This window comes from Miniopterus natalensis, chromosome 3 (assembly GCF_054644295.1).
Source record: "Miniopterus natalensis isolate mMinNat1 chromosome 3, mMinNat1.hap1, whole genome shotgun sequence".
Lineage (NCBI taxonomy): Eukaryota > Metazoa > Chordata > Mammalia > Chiroptera > Miniopteridae > Miniopterus > Miniopterus natalensis.
In genome coordinates this window covers 104715726-104736575 of record NC_142083.1, presented here as the reverse complement: position 1 = coordinate 104736575, position 20850 = coordinate 104715726, and positions in this window count along the sequence as shown.

Genomic DNA, 20850 nt, shown 5'->3' with positions numbered 1-20850 from the left:
ACATTCTGCACAGTACAAAATGCATATGAATTCCAGCAAGAAAACTCACTCCAGAAGGATGAAATGCATGTGTTTCTCTCTGAAAGGACACTCAGCCACTATTCTTTTGCTTGCTCCTTCCAAGTCTTTGTAGAAACGTGTGTTTTCACTGCTGGAATAAGTTTTAGGATGCATTGTTTCAATCTCTTGCAAGCCTCATGTTGTTTCTTAGACAATGTGGAAAAACACGGATTATGTTTCCCAAATCACTAGAAATCCAGGAAAACGCACACTGCATCAGTCTTCTTCAAACACGCTCTATCTCCTAATGTGTTGTGAACTTTCAACAAACCAGAAAAGAAGGGCATTTTGCACTGAAATTCAGACGGGTATGTACAAGAGTTCATTCCTATTGGTTGCAGAGTGCAAAAGCATGATTGACTTCAAGTTCTCGATGAAACCCTTACATTTCCAAGAGTAAAGAAGTAGGACTTTTACAAAAAGATGTGTTTGCGTGTCTGTGGTGAAAGGAGCTCTAAGTTGTGTATTCAGTGCTGGAGATTGACACACTCTACACAGGTTACTCAGCGTTTTAAGAGCACCAATATGCTGCAAACTGAAACTGCTACAAGGTGTGTGTAGCATGCAGAAAGAGGGCTTGTAATTTCAAAGAAAGAAGAGGAAACCAAAATCCAGGTAGTGAAACGAGCACACCAGTATGGGAGATGTGCATGTGGAGAGTTTTAAGCAGCAGTTCTTTGTGGGCTCTTGGAAACAGGGCTGTGAAAAAATTTCGTAAGAAAGCGGATTTGGCTAAAGTTGAAAGACCTTCCAAAACCAACCCAAAGAAGTTAGCCAAACAATGAATGTTCCAATAAGCTCCTGCAGGAAAGTTGCTTCTATGACACAACCCCCGAGCAGGTAGTTACATTCTGCACAGTACAAATGAATATGAATTCCAGGCTGAAAATTCACTCCAGAAGGATGAAATGTGTATGTTTCTCTCTGAAAGAACACTCAGCCATTGGCTTTTACTTGCTACTTCAAAGTCTTTGTAGAAACGTGTGCTTTCACCGCTGGAGTACGTTTTGGGATGCATTTTTTCAATCTCTTGCAAGCCTCATGTTTCTTTCACAATGTGGAAAAATAAGGATTATATTTCCCAAATCACTTGAAATCTAGGGAAACGCACACTGCATCGATCTTGCTCAAACACGCTCTTTCTCCTAATGTGTTGAGAACATTCAAGAAACCAGAAAACAAGGGCATTTTGCAGTGAAACTCAGTCAGGCATATACAAGAGGTCATTTCTATTGGTAGTAGAGTGCAAAAGCATGATTGACTTCATGTTCTCCATGAAACCCTTACATTTCCAAGGGACCTGAAGTAGGACTTTCACAAAAAGATGTGTCTGCGTGTCTGTGGTGAAAGGAGCTCTAAGTTGTGTATTCAGTGCTGGAGAGTAACACACTCTACATAGGTTACACAGCGTTTTGAGAGCACCAACATGCTTCAAACTGAAGCTGGTACAAGGTGTGTGTAGAATGCTGAATGAAGACTTGTCATTTCAAAGAAAGAAGAGGAAACCAAAATCCAGGTAGTGAAACGAGCACACCAGTATACGAGATGTGCATGTGGACAATTTCAAGCAGCAGCTCTTTGTGGACACTTGGAAACAGCGCTATTAAAAACTTGCGTACGAAGCGGGATTTGGCCAAGGTTGAAAGACCTTCCAAAACCAACCCTAAATAACTTAGCCAAACAATGAATGTTCCCATAAGCTCCTGCAGAAAAGGTGCTTCTATGACACAACCCCAGCAGGTAGCTACATTCTGCACAGTATAAAATGCATATGAACACCAGCATGAAAATTCACTCAAGGAGGATGAAATGCATGTTTCTCTCTGAAAGAACACTCAGCCACTAGGCTTTTGCTTGCTGCTTCAAAGTCTTTATAGAAATGTGTGTTTTCACTGCTGGAATACCCTAGCCCTCAACATCACTATAACCCTAGGTCCAACCGTAACCCTAAGCGGATCTCTAACTCTAGCCATAAACATAACCCGAACCCTAGGACCAATCATAACCCTAACCATATCTCTAACCCTAGCCCTCAACATAACCCTAACCCTAGGTCCAATCATAATAATAATCTGATCTCTAACCCTAGCCCTCAACATAACCCTAACCCTAGGTCCAATAGTAACCCTAAGCAGATCTCAAACCCTAGCCCTCAACATAACCCTAACCCTAGGTCCAATAGTAACCCTAACCGGATCTCTAACCCTAGCCCTAAACATAACCCTAACCCTAGGACCAATCATAACCCTAACCATATCTCTAACCCTAGCCCTCAACATAACCCTAACCCTAGGTCCAATCGTAATACTAATCTGATCTCTAACCCTAGCCCTCAACATAACCCTAACCCTAGGTCCAATAGTAACCCTAACCAGATCTCAAAACCTAGCCCTCAACATAACCCTAACCCTAGGTCCAATAGTAACCTTAACCGGATCTCTAACCCTAGCCCTCAACATAACCCTAACCCTAGGTCCAATAGTAACCCTAACCAGATCTCAAACCCTACCCCTCAACATAACCCTAACCCTAGGTCCAATAGTAACCCTAACCGGATCTCTAACCCTAGCCCTAAACATAACCCTAACCCTAGGACCAATCATAACCCTAACCATATCTCTAACCCTAGCCCTCAACATAACCCTAACCCTAGGTCCAATCGTAATACTAATCTGATCTCTAACCCTAGCCCTCAACATAACCCTAACCCTAGGTCCAATAGTAACCCTAACCAGATCTCAAACCCTAGCCCTCAACATAACCCTAACCCTAGGTCCAATAGTAACCTTAACCGGATCTCTAACCCTAGCCCTAAACATAACCCTAACCCTAGGTCCAAAAGTAACGCTAACCGTCTCTCTAACCCTAGCCCTCAACATTACCCTAACCCTAGGTCCAATCGTAACCCTAACTGTCTGTCTAACCCTAGCCCTCAACATAACCCTAACCCTAGGTCCAATCGTAACCCTAACCGGATCTCTAACCCTAGCCCTAAACATAACCCTAACCCTAGGTCCAAAAGTAACCCTAACCGTCTCTCTAACCCTAGCCCTCAACATTACCCTAACCCTAGGTCCAATCGTAACCCTAACCGTCTCTCTAACCCTAGCCCTCAACATAACCCTACCCTAGGTCCAATCGTAACCCTAACCGTCTCTACAGAAGTTTGAAATACGTGTGTTTCTCTCTGAAAGAACTCTCAGCCGCTATTCTTTTGCTTGCTCCTTTCAAGTCTTTGTAGAAACGTGTGTTTTCACTGCAGGCATAAGTTTAGGATGCATTTTTTCAATCTCTTGCAAGCCTCATGTTGTTTCTTAGACAATGTGGAAAAACAAGGAGTATGTATCCCGAATCACTTGAAATCCAGGAAAACGCACACTGCATCAGTCTTCTTCAAACACGTTCTATCTCCTAAAGTGTTTTGAACTTTCAACAAACCAGAAAAGAAGGGCATTTTGCAGTGAAATTCAGAATGGCATGTACAAAAAGCCATTTCTTTCGGTTGCAGAGTTCAAAAGCATGATTGTCTTCATGTTTTCGATGAAACCCTTACATTTCCAATTTACCTGAGTTAGGACTTTCCCAAAAAGACGTGTTTGCGTGTCTGTGTTGAAAGGAGCTCTAAGTTGTGTATTCCGTGCTGTAGAGTGACACACTCTACACAGGATACACAGCGTTTTGAGAGCACCTACATGCTTCAAACTGAAACTGCTACAAGGTGTGTGTAGCATGCTGAATGAAGACTTGTCATTTCAAAGAAAGAAGAGGAAACCAAAATCCAGGTAGTGAAACGAGCACACCAGTATGGGAGATGTGCATGTGGACACTTTCAAGCAGCAGCTCTTTGTGGACACTTGGAAACAAGGCTGTGAAAAACTTTCGTACAAAGCGGATTTGGCCAAAGTTGAAAGACCTTCCAAAACCAACCCTAAATAACTTAGCCAAGCAATGAAAGTTCCAATAAGCTCCTGCAGGAAAGGTGCATCTATGACATAACCCCCGAGCAGGTAGCTACATTCTGCACAGTACAAAATGCATATGAATTCCAGCAAGAAAACTCACTCCAGAAGGATGAAATGCATGTGTTTCTCTCTGAAAGGACACTCAGCCACTATTCTTTTGCTTGCTCCTTCCAAGTCTTTGTAGAAACGTGTGTTTTCACTGCTGGAATAAGTTTTAGGATGCATTGTTTCAATCTCTTGCAAGCCTCATGTTGTTTCTTAGACAATGTGGAAAAACACGGATTATGTTTCCCAAATCACTAGAAATCCAGGAAAACGCACACTGCATCAGTCTTCTTCAAACACGCTCTATCTCCTAATGTGTTGTGAACTTTCAACAAACCAGAAAAGAAGGGCATTTTGCACTGAAATTCAGACGGGTATGTACAAGAGTTCATTCCTATTGGTTGCAGAGTGCAAAAGCATGATTGACTTCAAGTTCTCGATGAAACCCTTACATTTCCAAGAGTAAAGAAGTGGGACTTTTACAAAAAGATGTGTTTGCGTGTCTGTGGTGAAGGAGCTCTAAGTTGTGTATTCAGTGCTGGAGATTGACACACTCTACACAGGTTACTCAGCGTTTTAAGAGCACCAATATGCTGCAAACTGAAACTGCTACAAGGTGTGTGTAGCATGCAGAAAGAGGGCTTGTAATTTCAAAGAAAGAAGAGGAAACCAAAATCCAGGTAGTGAAACGAGCACACCAGTATGGGAGATGTGCATGTGGAGAGTTTTAAGCAGCAGTTCTTTGTGGGCTCTTGGAAACAGGGCTGTGAAAAAATTTCGTAAGAAAGCGGATTTGGCTAAAGTTGAAAGACCTTCCAAAACCAACCCAAAGAAGTTAGCCAAACAATGAATGTTCCAATAAGCTCCTGCAGGAAAGTTGCTTCTATGACACAACCCCCGAGCAGGTAGTTACATTCTGCACGGTACAAATGCATATGAATTCCAGGCTGAAAATTCACTCCAGAAGGATGAAATGTGTATGTTTCTCTCTGAAAGAACACTCAGCCATTGGCTTTTACTTGCTACTTCAAAGTCTTTGTAGAAACGTGTGCTTTCACCGCTGGAGTACGTTTTGGGATGCATTTTTTCAATCTCTTGCAAGCCTCATGTTTCTTTCACAATGTGGAAAAATAAGGATTATATTTCCCAAATCACTTGAAATCTAGGGAAACGCACACTGCATCGATCTTGCTCAAACACGCTCTTTCTCCTAATGTGTTGAGAACATTCAAGAAACCAGAAAACAAGGGCATTTTGCAGTGAAACTCAGTCAGGCATGTACAAGAGGTCATTTCTATTGGTAGTAGAGTGCAAAAGCATGATTGACTTCATGTTCTCCATGAAACCCTTACATTTCCAAGGGACCTGAAGTAGGACTTTCACAAAAAGATGTGTCTGCGTGTCTGTGGTGAAAGGAGCTCTAAGTTGTGTATTCAGTGCTGGAGAGTAACACACTCTACATAGGTTACACAGCGTTTTGAGAGCACCAACATGCTTCAAACTGAAGCTGGTACAAGGTGTGTGTAGAATGCTGAATGAAGACTTGTCATTTCAAAGAAAGAAGAGGAAACCAAAATCCAGGTAGTGAAACGAGCACACCAGTATACGAGATGTGCATGTGGACAATTTCAAGCAGCAGCTCTTTGTGGACACTTGGAAACAGCGCTATTAAAAACTTGCGTACGAAGCGGGATTTGGCCAAGGTTGAAAGACCTTCCAAAACCAACCCTAAATAACTTAGCCAAACAATGAATGTTCCCATAAGCTCCTGCAGAAAAGGTGCTTCTATGACACAACCCCAGCAGGTAGCTACATTCTGCACAGTATAAAATGCATATGAACACCAGCATGAAAATTCACTCAAGGAGGATGAAATGCATGTTTCTCTCTGAAAGAACACTCAGCCACTAGGCTTTTGCTTGCTGCTTCAAAGTCTTTATAGAAATGTGTGTTTTCACTGCTGGAATACCCTAGCCCTCAACATCACTATAACCCTAGGTCCAACCGTAACCCTAAGCGGATCTCTAACTCTAGCCATAAACATAACCCGAACCCTAGGACCAATCATAACCCTAACCATATCTCTAACCCTAGCCCTCAACATAACCCTAACCCTAGGTCCAATCGTAATAATAATCTGATCTCTAACCCTAGCCCTCAACATAACCCTAACCCTAGGTCCAATAGTAACCCTAAGCAGATCTCAAACCCTAGCCCTCAACATAACCCTAACCCTAGGTCCAATAGTAACCCTAACCGGATCTCTAACCCTAGCCCTAAACATAACCCTAACCCTAGGACCAATCATAACCCTAACCATATCTCTAACCCTAGCCCTCAACATAACCCTAACCCTAGGTCCAATCGTAATACTAATCTGATCTCTAACCCTAGCCCTCAACATAACCCTAACCCTAGGTCCAATAGTAACCCTAACCAGATCTCAAAACCTAGCCCTCAACATAACCCTAACCCTAGGTCCAATAGTAACCTTAACCGGATCTCTAACCCTAGCCCTCAACATAACCCTAACCCTAGGTCCAATAGTAACCCTAACCAGATCTCAAACCCTACCCCTCAACATAACCCTAACCCTAGGTCCAATAGTAACCCTAACCGGATCTCTAACCCTAGCCCTAAACATAACCCTAACCCTAGGACCAATCATAACCCTAACCATATCTCTAACCCTAGCCCTCAACATAACCCTAACCCTAGGTCCAATCGTAATACTAATCTGATCTCTAACCCTAGCCCTCAACATAACCCTAACCCTAGGTCCAATAGTAACCCTAACCAGATCTCAAACCCTAGCCCTCAACATAACCCTAACCCTAGGTCCAATAGTAACCTTAACCGGATCTCTAACCCTAGCCCTAAACATAACCCTAACCCTAGGTCCAAAAGTAACGCTAACCGTCTCTCTAACCCTAGCCCTCAACATTACCCTAACCCTAGGTCCAATCGTAACCCTAACTGTCTGTCTAACCCTAGCCCTCAACATAACCCTAACCCTAGGTCCAATCGTAACCCTAACCGGATCTCTAACCCTAGCCCTAAACATAACCCTAACCCTAGGTCCAAAAGTAACCCTAACCGTCTCTCTAACCCTAGCCCTCAACATTACCCTAACCCTAGGTCCAATCGTAACCCTAACCGTCTCTCTAACCCTAGCCCTCAACATAACCCTACCCTAGGTCCAATCGTAACCCTAACCGTCTCTACAGAAGTTTGAAATACGTGTGTTTCTCTCTGAAAGAACTCTCAGCCGCTATTCTTTTGCTTGCTCCTTTCAAGTCTTTGTAGAAACGTGTGTTTTCACTGCAGGCATAAGTTTAGGATGCATTTTTTCAATCTCTTGCAAGCCTCATGTTGTTTCTTAGACAATGTGGAAAAACAAGGAGTATGTATCCCGAATCACTTGAAATCCAGGAAAACGCACACTGCATCAGTCTTCTTCAAACACGTTCTATCTCCTAAAGTGTTTTGAACTTTCAACAAACCAGAAAAGAAGGGCATTTTGCAGTGAAATTCAGAATGGCATGTACAAAAAGCCATTTCTTTCGGTTGCAGAGTTCAAAAGCATGATTGTCTTCATGTTTTCGATGAAACCCTTACATTTCCAATTTACCTGAGTTAGGACTTTCCCAAAAAGACGTGTTTGCGTGTCTGTGTTGAAAGGAGCTCTAAGTTGTGTATTCCGTGCTGTAGAGTGACACACTCTACACAGGATACACAGCGTTTTGAGAGCACCTACATGCTTCAAACTGAAACTGCTACAAGGTGTGTGTAGCATGCTGAATGAAGACTTGTCATTTCAAAGAAAGAAGAGGAAACCAAAATCCAGGTAGTGAAACGAGCACACCAGTATGGGAGATGTGCATGTGGACACTTTCAAGCAGCAGCTCTTTGTGGACACTTGGAAACAAGGCTGTGAAAAACTTTCGTACAAAGCGGATTTGGCCAAAGTTGAAAGACCTTCCAAAACCAACCCTAAATAACTTAGCCAAGCAATGAAAGTTGCAATAAGCTCCTGCAGGAAAGGTGCATCTATGACATAACCCCCGAGCAGGTAGCTACATTCTGCACAGTACAAAATGCATATGAATTCCAGCAAGAAAACTCACTCCAGAAGGATGAAATGCATGTGTTTCTCTCTGAAAGGACACTCAGCCACTATTCTTTTGCTTGCTCCTTCCAAGTCTTTGTAGAAACGTGTGTTTTCACTGCTGGAATAAGTTTTAGGATGCATTGTTTCAATCTCTTGCAAGCCTCATGTTGTTTCTTAGACAATGTGGAAAAACACGGATTATGTTTCCCAAATCACTAGAAATCCAGGAAAACGCACACTGCATCAGTCTTCTTCAAACACGCTCTATCTCCTAATGTGTTGTGAACTTTCAACAAACCAGAAAAGAAGGGCATTTTGCACTGAAATTCAGACGGGTATGTACAAGAGTTCATTCCTATTGGTTGCAGAGTGCAAAAGCATGATTGACTTCAAGTTCTCGATGAAACCCTTACATTTCCAAGAGTAAAGAAGTGGGACTTTTACAAAAAGATGTGTTTGCGTGTCTGTGGTGAAGGAGCTCTAAGTTGTGTATTCAGTGCTGGAGATTGACACACTCTACACAGGTTACTCAGCGTTTTAAGAGCACCAATATGCTGCAAACTGAAACTGCTACAAGTTGTGTGTAGCATGCAGAAAGAGGGCTTGTAATTTCAAAGAAAGAAGAGGAAACCAAAATCCAGGTAGTGAAACGAGCACACCAGTATGGGAGATGTGCATGTGGAGAGTTTTAAGCAGCAGTTCTTTGTGGGCTCTTGGAAACAGGGCTGTGAAAAAATTTCGTAAGAAAGCGGATTTGGCTAAAGTTGAAAGACCTTCCAAAACCAACCCAAAGAAGTTAGCCAAACAATGAATGTTCCAATAAGCTCCTGCAGGAAAGTTGCTTCTATGACACAACCCCCGAGCAGGTAGTTACATTCTGCACGGTACAAATGCATATGAATTCCAGGCTGAAAATTCACTCCAGAAGGATGAAATGTGTATGTTTCTCTCTGAAAGAACACTCAGCCATTGGCTTTTACTTGCTACTTCAAAGTCTTTGTAGAAACGTGTGCTTTCACCGCTGGAGTACGTTTTGGGATGCATTTTTTCAATCTCTTGCAAGCCTCATGTTTCTTTCACAATGTGGAAAAATAAGGATTATATTTCCCAAATCACTTGAAATCTAGGGAAACGCACACTGCATCGATCTTGCTCAAACACGCTCTTTCTCCTAATGTGTTGAGAACATTCAAGAAACCAGAAAACAAGGGCATTTTGCAGTGAAACTCAGTCAGGCATGTACAAGAGGTCATTTCTATTGGTAGTAGAGTGCAAAAGCATGATTGACTTCATGTTCTCCATGAAACCCTTACATTTCCAAGGGACCTGAAGTAGGACTTTCACAAAAAGATGTGTCTGCGTGTCTGTGGTGAAAGGAGCTCTAAGTTGTGTATTCAGTGCTGGAGAGTAACACACTCTACATAGGTTACACAGCGTTTTGAGAGCACCAACATACTTCAAACTGAAGCTGGTACAAGGTGTGTGTAGAATGCTGAATGAAGACTTGTCATTTCAAAGAAAGAAGAGGAAACCAAAATCCAGGTAGTGAAACGAGCACACCAGTATACGAGATGTGCATGTGGACAATTTCAAGCAGCAGCTCTTTGTGGACACTTGGAAACAGCGCTATTAAAAACTTGCGTACGAAGCGGGATTTGGCCAAGGTTGAAAGACCTTCCAAAACCAACCCTAAATAACTTAGCCAAACAATGAATGTTCCCATAAGGTCCTGCAGAAAAGGTGCTTCTATGACACACCCCCCGGCAGGTAGCTACATTCTGCACAGTATAAAATGCATATGAACACCAGCATGAAAATTCACTCCAGAAGGATGAAATGCATGTTTCTCTCTGAAAGAACACTCAGCCACTAGGCTTTTGCTTGCTGCTTCAAAGTCTTTATAGAAATGTGTGTTTTCACTGCTGGAATACCCTAGCCCTCAACATCACTATAACCCTAGGTCCAACCGTAACCCTAACCGGATCTCTAACCCTAGCCATAAACATAACCCTAACCCTAGGACCAATCATAACCCTAACCATATCTCTAACCCTAGCCCTCAACATAACCCTAACCCTAGGTCCAATCGTAATACTAATCTGATCTCTAACCCTAGCCCTCAACATAACCCTAACCCTAGGTCCAATAGTAACCCTAACCGGATCTCTAACCCTAGCCCTAAACATAACCCTAACCCTAGGACCAATCATAACCATAACCATATCTCTAACCCTAGCCCTCAACATAACCCTTACCGTAGGTCCAATCGTAATACTAATCTGATCTCTAACCCTAGCCCTCAACATAACCCTAACCCTAGGTCCAATAGTAACCCTAACCAGATCTCAAACCCTAGCCCTCAACATAACCCTAACCCTAGGTCCAATAGTAACCTTAACCGGACCTCTAACCCTAGCCCTCAACATAACCCTAACCCTAGGTCCAATAGTAACCCTAACCAGATCTCAAACCCTACCCCTCAACATAACCCTAACCCTAGGTCCAATAGTAACCCTAACCGGATCTCTAACCCTAGCCCTAAACATAACCCTAACCCTAGGACCAATCATAACCCTAACCATATCTCTAACCCTAGCCCTCAACATAACCCTAACCCTAGGTCCAATCGTAATACTAATCTGATCTCTAACCCTAGCCCTCAACATAACCCTAAACCTAGGTCCAATAGTAACCCTAACCAGATCTCAAACCCTAGCCCTTAACATAACCCTAACCCTAGGTCCAATAGTAACCTTAACCGGATCTCTAACCCTAGCCCTAAACATAACCCTAACCCTAGGTCCAAAAGTAACGCTAACCGTCTCTCTAACCCTAGCCCTCAACATTACCCTAACCCTAGGTCCTATCGTAACCCTAACTGTCTGTCTAACCCTAGCCCTCAGCATAACCCTAACCCTAGGTCCAATCGTAACCCTAACCGGATCTCTAACCCTAGCCCTAAACATAACCCTAACCCTAGGTCCAAAAGTAACCCTAACCGTCTCTCTAACCCTAGCCCTCAACATTACCCTAACCCTAGGTCCAATCGTAACCCTAACCGTCTCTCTAACCGTAGCCCTCAACATAACCCTACCCTAGGTCCAATCGTAACCCTAACCGTCTCTACAGAAGTTTGAAATACGTGTGTTTCTCTCTGAAAGAACTCTCAGCCGCTATTCTTTTGCTTGCTCCTTCCAAGTCTTTGTAGAAACGTGTGTTTTCACTGCAGGCATAAGTTTTAGGATGCATTTTTTCAATCTCTTGCAAGCCTCATGTTGTTTCTTAGACAATGTGGAAAAACAAGGAGTATGTATCCCGAATCACTTGAAATCCAGGAAAACGCACACTGCATCAGTCTTCTTCAAACACGTTCTATCTCCTAAAGTGTTTTGAACTTTCAACAAACCCGATAAGAAGGGCATTTTGCAGTGAAATTCAGAATGGCATGTACAAAAAGCCATTTCTTTCGGTTGCAGAGTTCAAAAGCATGATTGTCTTCATGTTTTCGATGAAACCCTTACATTTCCAATTTACCTGAGTTAGGACTTTCCCAAAAAGACGTGTTTGCGTGTCTGTGTTGAAAGGAGCTCTAAGTTGTGTATTCCGTGCTGTAGAGTGACACACTCTACACAGGATACACAGCGTTTTGAGAGCACCAACATGCTTCAAACTGAAACTGCTACAAGGTGTGTGTAGCATGCTGAATGAAGACTTGTCATTTCAAAGAAAGAAGAGGAAACCAAAATCCAGGTAGTGAAACGAGCACACCAGTATGGGAGATGTGCATGTGGACACTTTCAAGCAGCAGCTCTTTGTGGACACTTGGAAACAAGGCTGTGAAAAACTTTCGTACAAAGCGGATTTGGCCAAAGTTGAAAGACCTTCCAAAACCAACCCTAAATAACTTAGCCAAGCAATGAAAGTTCCAATAAGCTCCTGCAGGAAAGGTGCATCTATGACATAACCCCCGAGCAGGTAGCTACATTCTGCACAGTACAAAATGCATATGAATTCCAGCAAGAAAACTCACTCCAGAAGGATGAAATGCATGTGTTTCTCTCTGAAAGGACACTCAGCCACTATTCTTTTGCTTGCTCCTTCCAAGTCTTTGTAGAAACGTGTGTTTTCACTGCTGGAATAAGTTTTAGGATGCATTGTTTCAATCTCTTGCAAGCCTCATGTTGTTTCTTAGACAATGTGGAAAAACACGGATTATGTTTCCCAAATCACTAGAAATCCAGGAAAACGCACACTGCATCAGTCTTCTTCAAACACGCTCTATCTCCTAATGTGTTGTGAACTTTCAACAAACCAGAAAAGAAGGGCATTTTGCACTGAAATTCAGACGGGTATGTACAAGAGTTCATTCCATATTGGTTGCAGAGTGCAAAAGCATGATTGACTTCAAGTTCTCGATGAAACCCTTACATTTCCAAGAGTAAAGAAGTGGGACTTTTACAAAAAGATGTGTTTGCGTGTCTGTGGTGAAAGGAGCTCTAAGTTGTGTATTCAGTGCTGGAGAATGACACACTCTACACAGGTTACTCAGCGTTTTAAGAGCACCAATATGCTGCAAACTGAAACTGCTACAAGGTGTGTGTAGCATGCAGAAAGAGGGCTTGTAATTTCAAAGAAAGAAGAGGAAACCAAAATCCAGGTAGTGAAACGAGCACACCAGTATGGGAGATGTGCATGTGGAGAGTTTTAAGCAGCAGTTCTTTGTGGGCTCTTGGAAACAGGGCTGTGAAAAAATTTCGTAAGAAAGCGGATTTGGCTAAAGTTGAAAGACCTTCCAAAACCAACCCAAAGAAGTTAGCCAAACAATGAATGTTCCAATAAGCTCCTGCAGGAAAGTTGCTTCTATGACACAACCCCCGAGCAGGTAGTTACATTCTGCACGGTACAAAATGCATATGAATTCCAGGCTGAAAATTCACTCCAGAAGGATGAAATGTGTATGTTTCTCTCTGAAAGAACACTCAGCCATTGGCTTTTACTTGCTACTTCAAAGTCTTTGTAGAAACGTGTGCTTTCACCGCTGGAGTACGTTTTGGGATGCATTTTTTCAATCTCTTGCAAGCCTCATGTTTCTTTCACAATGTGGAAAAATAAGGATTATATTTCCCAAATCACTTGAAATCTAGGGAAACGCACACTGCATCGATCTTGCTCAAACACGCTCTTTCTCCTAATGTGTTGAGAACATTCAAGAAACCAGAAAACAAGGGCATTTTGCAGTGAAACTCAGTCAGGCATGTACAAGAGGTCATTTCTATTGGTAGTAGAGTGCAAAAGCATGATTGACTTCATGTTCTCCATGAAACCCTTACATTTCCAAGGGACCTGAAGTAGGACTTTCACAAAAAGATGTGTCTGCGTGTCTGTGGTGAAAGGAGCTCTAAGTTGTGTATTCAGTGCTGGAGAGTAACACACTCTACATAGGTTACACAGCGTTTTGAGAGCACCAACATGCTTCAAACTGAAGCTGGTACAAGGTGTGTGTAGAATGCTGAATGAAGACTTGTCATTTCAAAGAAAGAAGAGGAAACCAAAATCCAGGTAGTGAAACGAGCACACCAGTATACGAGATGTGCATGTGGACAATTTCAAGCAGCAGCTCTTTGTGGACACTTGGAAACAGCGCTATTAAAAACTTGCGTACGAAGCGGGATTTGGCCAAGGTTGAAAGACCTTCCAAAACCAACCCTAAATAACTTAGCCAAACAATGAATGTTCCCATAAGCTCCTGCAGAAAAGGTGCTTCTATGACACAACCCCAGCAGGTAGCTACATTCTGCACAGTATAAAATGCATATGAACACCAGCATGAAAATTCACTCCAGAAGGATGAAATGCATGTTTCTCTCTGAAAGAACACTCAGCCACTAGGCTTTTGCTTGCTGCTTCAAAGTCTTTATAGAAATGTGTGTTTTCACTGCTGGAATACCCTAGCCCTCAACATCACTATAACCCTAGGTCCAACCGTAACCCTAACCGGATCTCTAACCCTAGCCATAAACATAACCCTAACACTAGGACCAATCATAACCCTAACCATATCTCTAACCCTAGCCCTCAACATAACCCTAACCCTAGGTCCAATCGTAATACTAATCTGATCTCTAACCCTAGCCCTCAACATAACCCTAACCCTAGGTCCAATAGTAACCCTAAGCAGATCTCAAACCCTACCCCTCAACATAACCCTAACCCTAGGTCCAATAGTAACCCTAACCGGATCTCTAACCCTAGCCCTAAACATAACCCTAACCCTAGGACCAATCATAACCATAACCATATCTCTAACCCTAGCCCTCAACATAACCCTAACCCTAGGTCCAATCGTAATACTAATCTGATCTCTAACCCTAGCCCTCAACATAACCCTAACCCTAGGTCCAATAGTAACCCTAACCAGATCTCAAACCCTAGCCCTCAACATAACCCTAACCCTAGGTCCAATAGTAACCTTAACCGGATCTCTAACCCTAGCCCTCAACATAACCCTAACCCTAGGTCCAATAGTAACCCTAACCAGATCTCAAACCCTACCCCTCAACATAACCCTAACCCTAGGTCCAATAGTAACCCTAACCGGATCTCTAAACCTAGCCCTAAACATAACCCTAACCCTAGGACCAATCATAACCCTAACCATATCTCTAACCCTAGCCCTCAACATAACCCTAACCCTAGGTCCAATCGTAATACTAATCTGATCTCTAACCCTAGCCCTCAACATAACCCTAACCCTAGGTCCAATAGTAACCCTAACCAGATCTCAAACCCTAGCCCTCAACATAACCCTAACCCTAGGTCCAATAGTAACCTTAACCGGATCTCTAACCCTAGCCCTAAACATAACCCTAACCCTAGGTCCAAAAGTAACGCTAACCGTCTCTCTAACCCTAGCCCTCAACATTACCCTAACCCTAGGTCCTATCGTAACCCTAACTGTCTGTCTAACCCTAGCCCTCAGCATAACCCTAACCCTAGGTCCAATCGTAACCCTAACCGGATCTCTAACCCTAGCCCTAAACATAACCCTAACCCTAGGTCCAAAAGTAACCCTAACCGTCTCTCTAACCCTAGCCCTCAACATTACCCTAACCCTAGGTCCAATCGTAACCCTAACCGTCTCTCTAACCGTAGCCCTCAACATAACCCTACCCTAGGTCCAATCGTAACCCTAACCGTCTCTACAGAAGTTTGAAATACGTGTGTTTCTCTCTGAAAGAACTCTCAGCCGCTATTCTTTTGCTTGCTCCTTCCAAGTCTTTGTAGAAACGTGTGTTTTCACTGCAGGCATAAGTTTTAGGATGCATTTTTTCAATCTCTTGCAAGCCTCATGTTGTTTCTTAGACAATGTGGAAAAACAAGGAGTATGTATCCCGAATCACTTGAAATCCAGGAAAACGCACACTGCATCAGTCTTCTTCAAACACGTTCTATCTCCTAAAGTGTTTTGAACTTTCAACAAACCCGAAAAGAAGGGCATTTTGCCTTGAAATTCAGAATGGCATGTACAAAAAGCCATTTCTTTCGGTTGCAGAGTTCAAAAGCATGATTGTCTTCATGTTTTCGATGAAACCCTTACATTTCCAATTTACCTGAGTTAGGACTTTCCCAAAAAGACGTGTTTGCGTGTCTGTGTTGAAAGGAGCTCTAAGTTGTGTATTCCGTGCTGTAGAGTGACACACTCTACACAGGATACACAGCGTTTTGAGAGCACCAACATGCTTCAAACTGAAACTGCTACAAGGTGTGTGTAGCATGCTGAATGAAGACTTGTCATTTCAAAGAAAGAAGAGGAAACCAAAATCCAGGTAGTGAAACGAGCACACCAGTATGGGAGATGTGCATGTGGACACTTTCAAGCAGCAGCTCTTTGTGGACACTTGGAAACAAGGCTGTGAAAAACTTTCGTACAAAGCGGATTTGGCCAAAGTTGAAAGACCTTCCAAAACCAACCCTAAATAACTTAGCCAAGCAATGAAAGTTCCAATAAGCTCCTGCAGGAAAGGTGCATCTATGACATAACCCCCGAGCAGGTAGCTACATTCTGCACAGTACAAAATGCATATGAATTCCAGCAAGAAAACTCACTCCAGAAGGATGAAATGCATGTGTTTCTCTCTGAAAGGACACTCAGCCACTATTCTTTTGCTTGCTCCTTCCAAGTCTTTGTAGAAACGTGTGTTTTCACTGCTGGAATAAGTTTTAGGATGCATTGTTTCAATCTCTTGCAAGCCTCATGTTGTTTCTTAGACAATGTGGAAAAACACGGATTATGTTTCCCAAATCACTAGAAATCCAGGAAAACGCACACTGCATCAGTCTTCTTCAAACACGCTCTATCTCCTAATGTGTTGTGAACTTTCTACAAACCAGAAAAGAAGGGCATTTTGCACTGAAATTCAGACGGGTATGTACAAGAGTTCATTCCATATTGGTTGCAGAGTGCAAAAGCATGATTGACTTCAAGTTCTCGATGAAACCCTTACATTTCCAAGAGTAAAGAAGTGGGACTTTTACAAAAAGATGTGTTTGCGTGTCTGTGGTGAAAGGAGCTCTAAGTTGTGTATTCAGTGCTGGAGATTGACACACTCTACACAGGTTACTCAGCGTTTTAAGAGCACCAATATGCTGCAAACTGAAACTGCTACAAGGTGTGTGTAGCATGCAGAAAGAGGGCTTGTAATTTCAAAGAAAGAAGAGGAAACCAAAATCCAGGTAGTGAAACGAGCACACCAGTATGGGAGATGTGCATGTGGAGAGTTTTAAGCAGCAGTTCTTTGTGGGCTCTTGGAAACAGGGCTGTGAAAAAATTTCGTAAGAAAGCGGATTTGGCTAAAGTTGAAAGACCTTCCAAAACCAACCCAAAGAAGTTAGCCAAACAATGAATGTTCCAATAAGCTCCTGCAGGAAAGTTGCTTCTATGACACAACCCCCGAGCAGGTAGTTACATTCTGCACGGTACAAATGCATATGAATTCCAGGCTGAAAATTCACTCCAGAAGGATGAAATGTGTATGTTTCTCTCTGAAAGAACACTCAGCCATTGGCTTTTACTTGCTACTTCAAAGTCTTTGTAGAAACGTGTGCTTTCACCGCTGGAGTACGTTTTGGGATGCATTTTTTCAATCTCTTGCAAGCCTCATGTTTCTTTCACAATGTGGAAAAATAAGGATTATATTTCCCAAATCACTTGAAATCTAGGGAAACGCACACTGCATCGATCTTGCTCAAACACGCTCTTTCTCCTAATGTGTTGAGAACATTCAAGAAACCAGAAAACAAGGGCATTTTGCAGTGAAACTCAGTCAGGCATGTACAAGAGGTCATTTCTATTGGTAGTAGAGTGCAAAAGCATGATTGACTTCATGTTCTCCATGAAACCCTTACATTTCCAAGGGACCTGAAGTAGGACTTTCACAAAAAGATGTGTCTGCGTGTCTGTGGTGAAAGGAGCTCTAAGTTGTGTATTCAGTGCTGGAGAGTAACACACTCTACATAGGTTACACAGCGTTTTGAGAGCACCAACATGCTTCAAACTGAAGCTGGTACAAGGTGTGTGTAGAATGCTGAATGAAGACTTGTCATTTCAAAGAAAGAAGAGGAAACCAAAATCCAGGTAGTGAAACGAGCACACCAGTATACGAGATGTGCATGTGGACAATTTCAAGCAGCAGCTCTTTGTGGACACTTGGAAACAGCGCTATTAAAAACTTGCGTACGAAGCGGGATTTGGCCAAGCTTGAAAGACCTTCCAAAACCAACCCTAAATAACTTAGCCAAACAATGAATGTTCCCATAAGCTCCTGCAGAAAAGGTGCTTCTATGACACAACCCCAGCAGGTAGCTACATTCTGCACAGTATAAAATGCATATGAACACCAGCATGAAAATTCACTCCAGAAGGATGAAATGCATGTTTCTCTCTGAAAGAACACTCAGCCACTAGGCTTTTGCTTGCTGCTTCAAAGTCTTTATAGAAATGTGTGTTTTCACTGCTGGAATACCCTAGCCCTCAACATCACTATAACCCTAGGTCCAACCGTAACCCTAACCGGATCTCTAACCCTAGCCATAAACATAACCCTAACACTAGGACCAATCATAACCCTAACCATATCTCTAACCCTAGCCCTCAACATAACCCTAACCCTAGGTCCAATAGTAACCTTAACCGGATCTCTAACCCTAGCCCTAAACATAACCCTAACCCTAGGTCCAAAAGTAACGCTAACCGTCTCTCTAACCCTAGCCCTCAACATTACCCTAACCCTAGGTCCTATCGTAACCCTAACTGTCTGTCTAACCCTAGCCCTCAGCATAACCCTAACCCTAGGTCCAATCGTAACCCTAACCGGATCTCTAACCCTAGCCCTAAACATAACCCTAACCCTAGGTCCAAAAGTAACCCTAACCGTCTCTCTAACCCTAGCCCTCAACATTACCCTAACCCTAGGTCCAATCGTAACCCTAACCGTCTCTCTAACCCTAGCCCTCAACATAACCCTACCCTAGGTCCAATCGTAACCCTAACCGTCTCTACAGAAGTTTGAAATACGTGTGTTTCTCTCTGAAAGAACTCTCAGCCGCTATTCTTTTGCTTGCTCCTTCCAAGTCTTTGTAGAAACGTGTGTTTTCACTGCAGGCATAAGTTTTAGGATGCATTTTTTCAATCTCTTGCAAGCCTCATGTTGTTTCTTAGACAATGTGGAAAAACAAGGAGTATGTATCCCGAATCACTTGAAATCCAGGAAAACGCACACTGTATCAGTCTTCTTCAAACACGTTCTATCTCCTAAAGTGTTTTGAACTTTCAACAAACCCGAAAAGAAGGGCATTTTGCAGTGAAATTCAGAATGGCATGTACAAAAAGCCATTTCTTTCGGTTGCAGAGTTCAAAAGCATGATTGTCTTCATGTTTTCGATGAAACCCTTACATTTCCAATTTACCTGAGTTAGGACTTTCCCAAAAAGACGTGTTTGCGTGTCTGTGTTGAAAGGAGCTCTAAGTTGTGTATTCCGTGTTGTAGAGTGACACACTCTACACAGGATACACAGCGTTTTGAGAGCACCAACATGCTTCAAACTGAAACTGCTACAAGGTGTGTGTAGCATGCTGAATGAAGACTTGTCATTTCAAAGAAAGAAGAGGAAACCAAAATCCAGGTAGTGAAACGAGCACACCAGTATGGGAGATGTGCATGTGGACACTTTCAAGCAGCAGCTCTTTGTGGACACTTGGAAACAAGGCTGTGAAAAACTTTCGTACAAAGCGGATTTGGCCAAAGTTGAAAGACCTTCCAAAACCAACCCTAAATAACTTAGCCAAGCAATGAAAGTTCCAATAAGCTCCTGCAGGAAAGGTGCATCTATGACATAACCCCCGAGCAGGTAGCTACATTCTGCACAGTACAAAATGCATATGAATTCCAGCAAGAAAACTCACTCCAGAAGGATGAAATGCATGTGTTTCTCTCTGAAAGGACACTCAGCCACTATTCTTTTGCTTGCTCCTTCCAAGTCTTTGTAGAAACGTGTGTTTTCACTGCTGGAATAAGTTTTAGGATGCATTGTTTCAATCTCTTGCAAGCCTCATGTTGTTTCTTAGACAATGTGGAAAAACACGGATTATGTTTCCCAAATCACTAGAAATCCAGGAAAACGCACACTGCATCAGTCTTCTTCAAACACGCTCTATCTCCTAATGTGTTGTGAACTTTCAACAAACCAGAAAAGAAGGGCATTGTGCACTGAAATTCAGACGGGTATGTACAAGAGTTCATTCCATATTGGTTGCAGAGTGCAAAAGCATGATTGACTTCAAGTTCTCGATGAAACCCTTACATTTCCAAGAGTAAAGAAGTGGGACTTTTACAAAAAGATGTGTTTGCGTGTCTGTGGTGAAAGGAGCTCTAAGTTGTGTATTCAGTGCTGGAGATTGACACACTCTACACAGGTTACTCAGCGTTTTAAGAGCACCAATATGCTGCAAACTGAAACTGCTACAAGGTGTGTGTAGCATGCAGAAAGAGGGCTTGTAATTTCAAAGAAAGAAGAGGAAACCAAAATCCAGGTAGTGAAACGAGCACACCAGTATGGGAGATGTGCATGTGGAGAGTTTTAAGCAGCAGTTCTTTGTGGGCTCTTGGAAACAGGGCTGTGAAAAAATTTCGTAAGAAAGCGGATTTGGCTAAAGTTGAAAGACCTTCCAAAACCAACCCAAAGAAGTTAGCCAAACAATGAATGTTCCAATAAGCTCCTGCAGGAAAGTTGCTTCTATGACACAACCCCCGAGCAGGTAGTTACATTCTGCACGGTACAAATGCATATGAATTCCAGGCTGAAAATTCACTCCAGAAGGATGAAATGTGTATGTTTCTCTCTGAAAGAACACTCAGCCATTGGCTTTTACTTGCTACTTCAAAGTCTTTGTAGAAACGTGTGCTTTCACCGCTGGAGTACGTTTTGGGATGCATTTTTTCAATCTCTTGCAAGCCTCATGTTTCTTTCACAATGTGGAAAAATAAGGATTATATTTCCCAAATCACTTGAAATCTAGGGAAACGCACACTGCATCGATCTTGCTCAAACACGCTCTTTCTCCTAATGTGTTGAGAACATTCAAGAAACCAGAAAACAAGGGCATTTTGCAGTGAA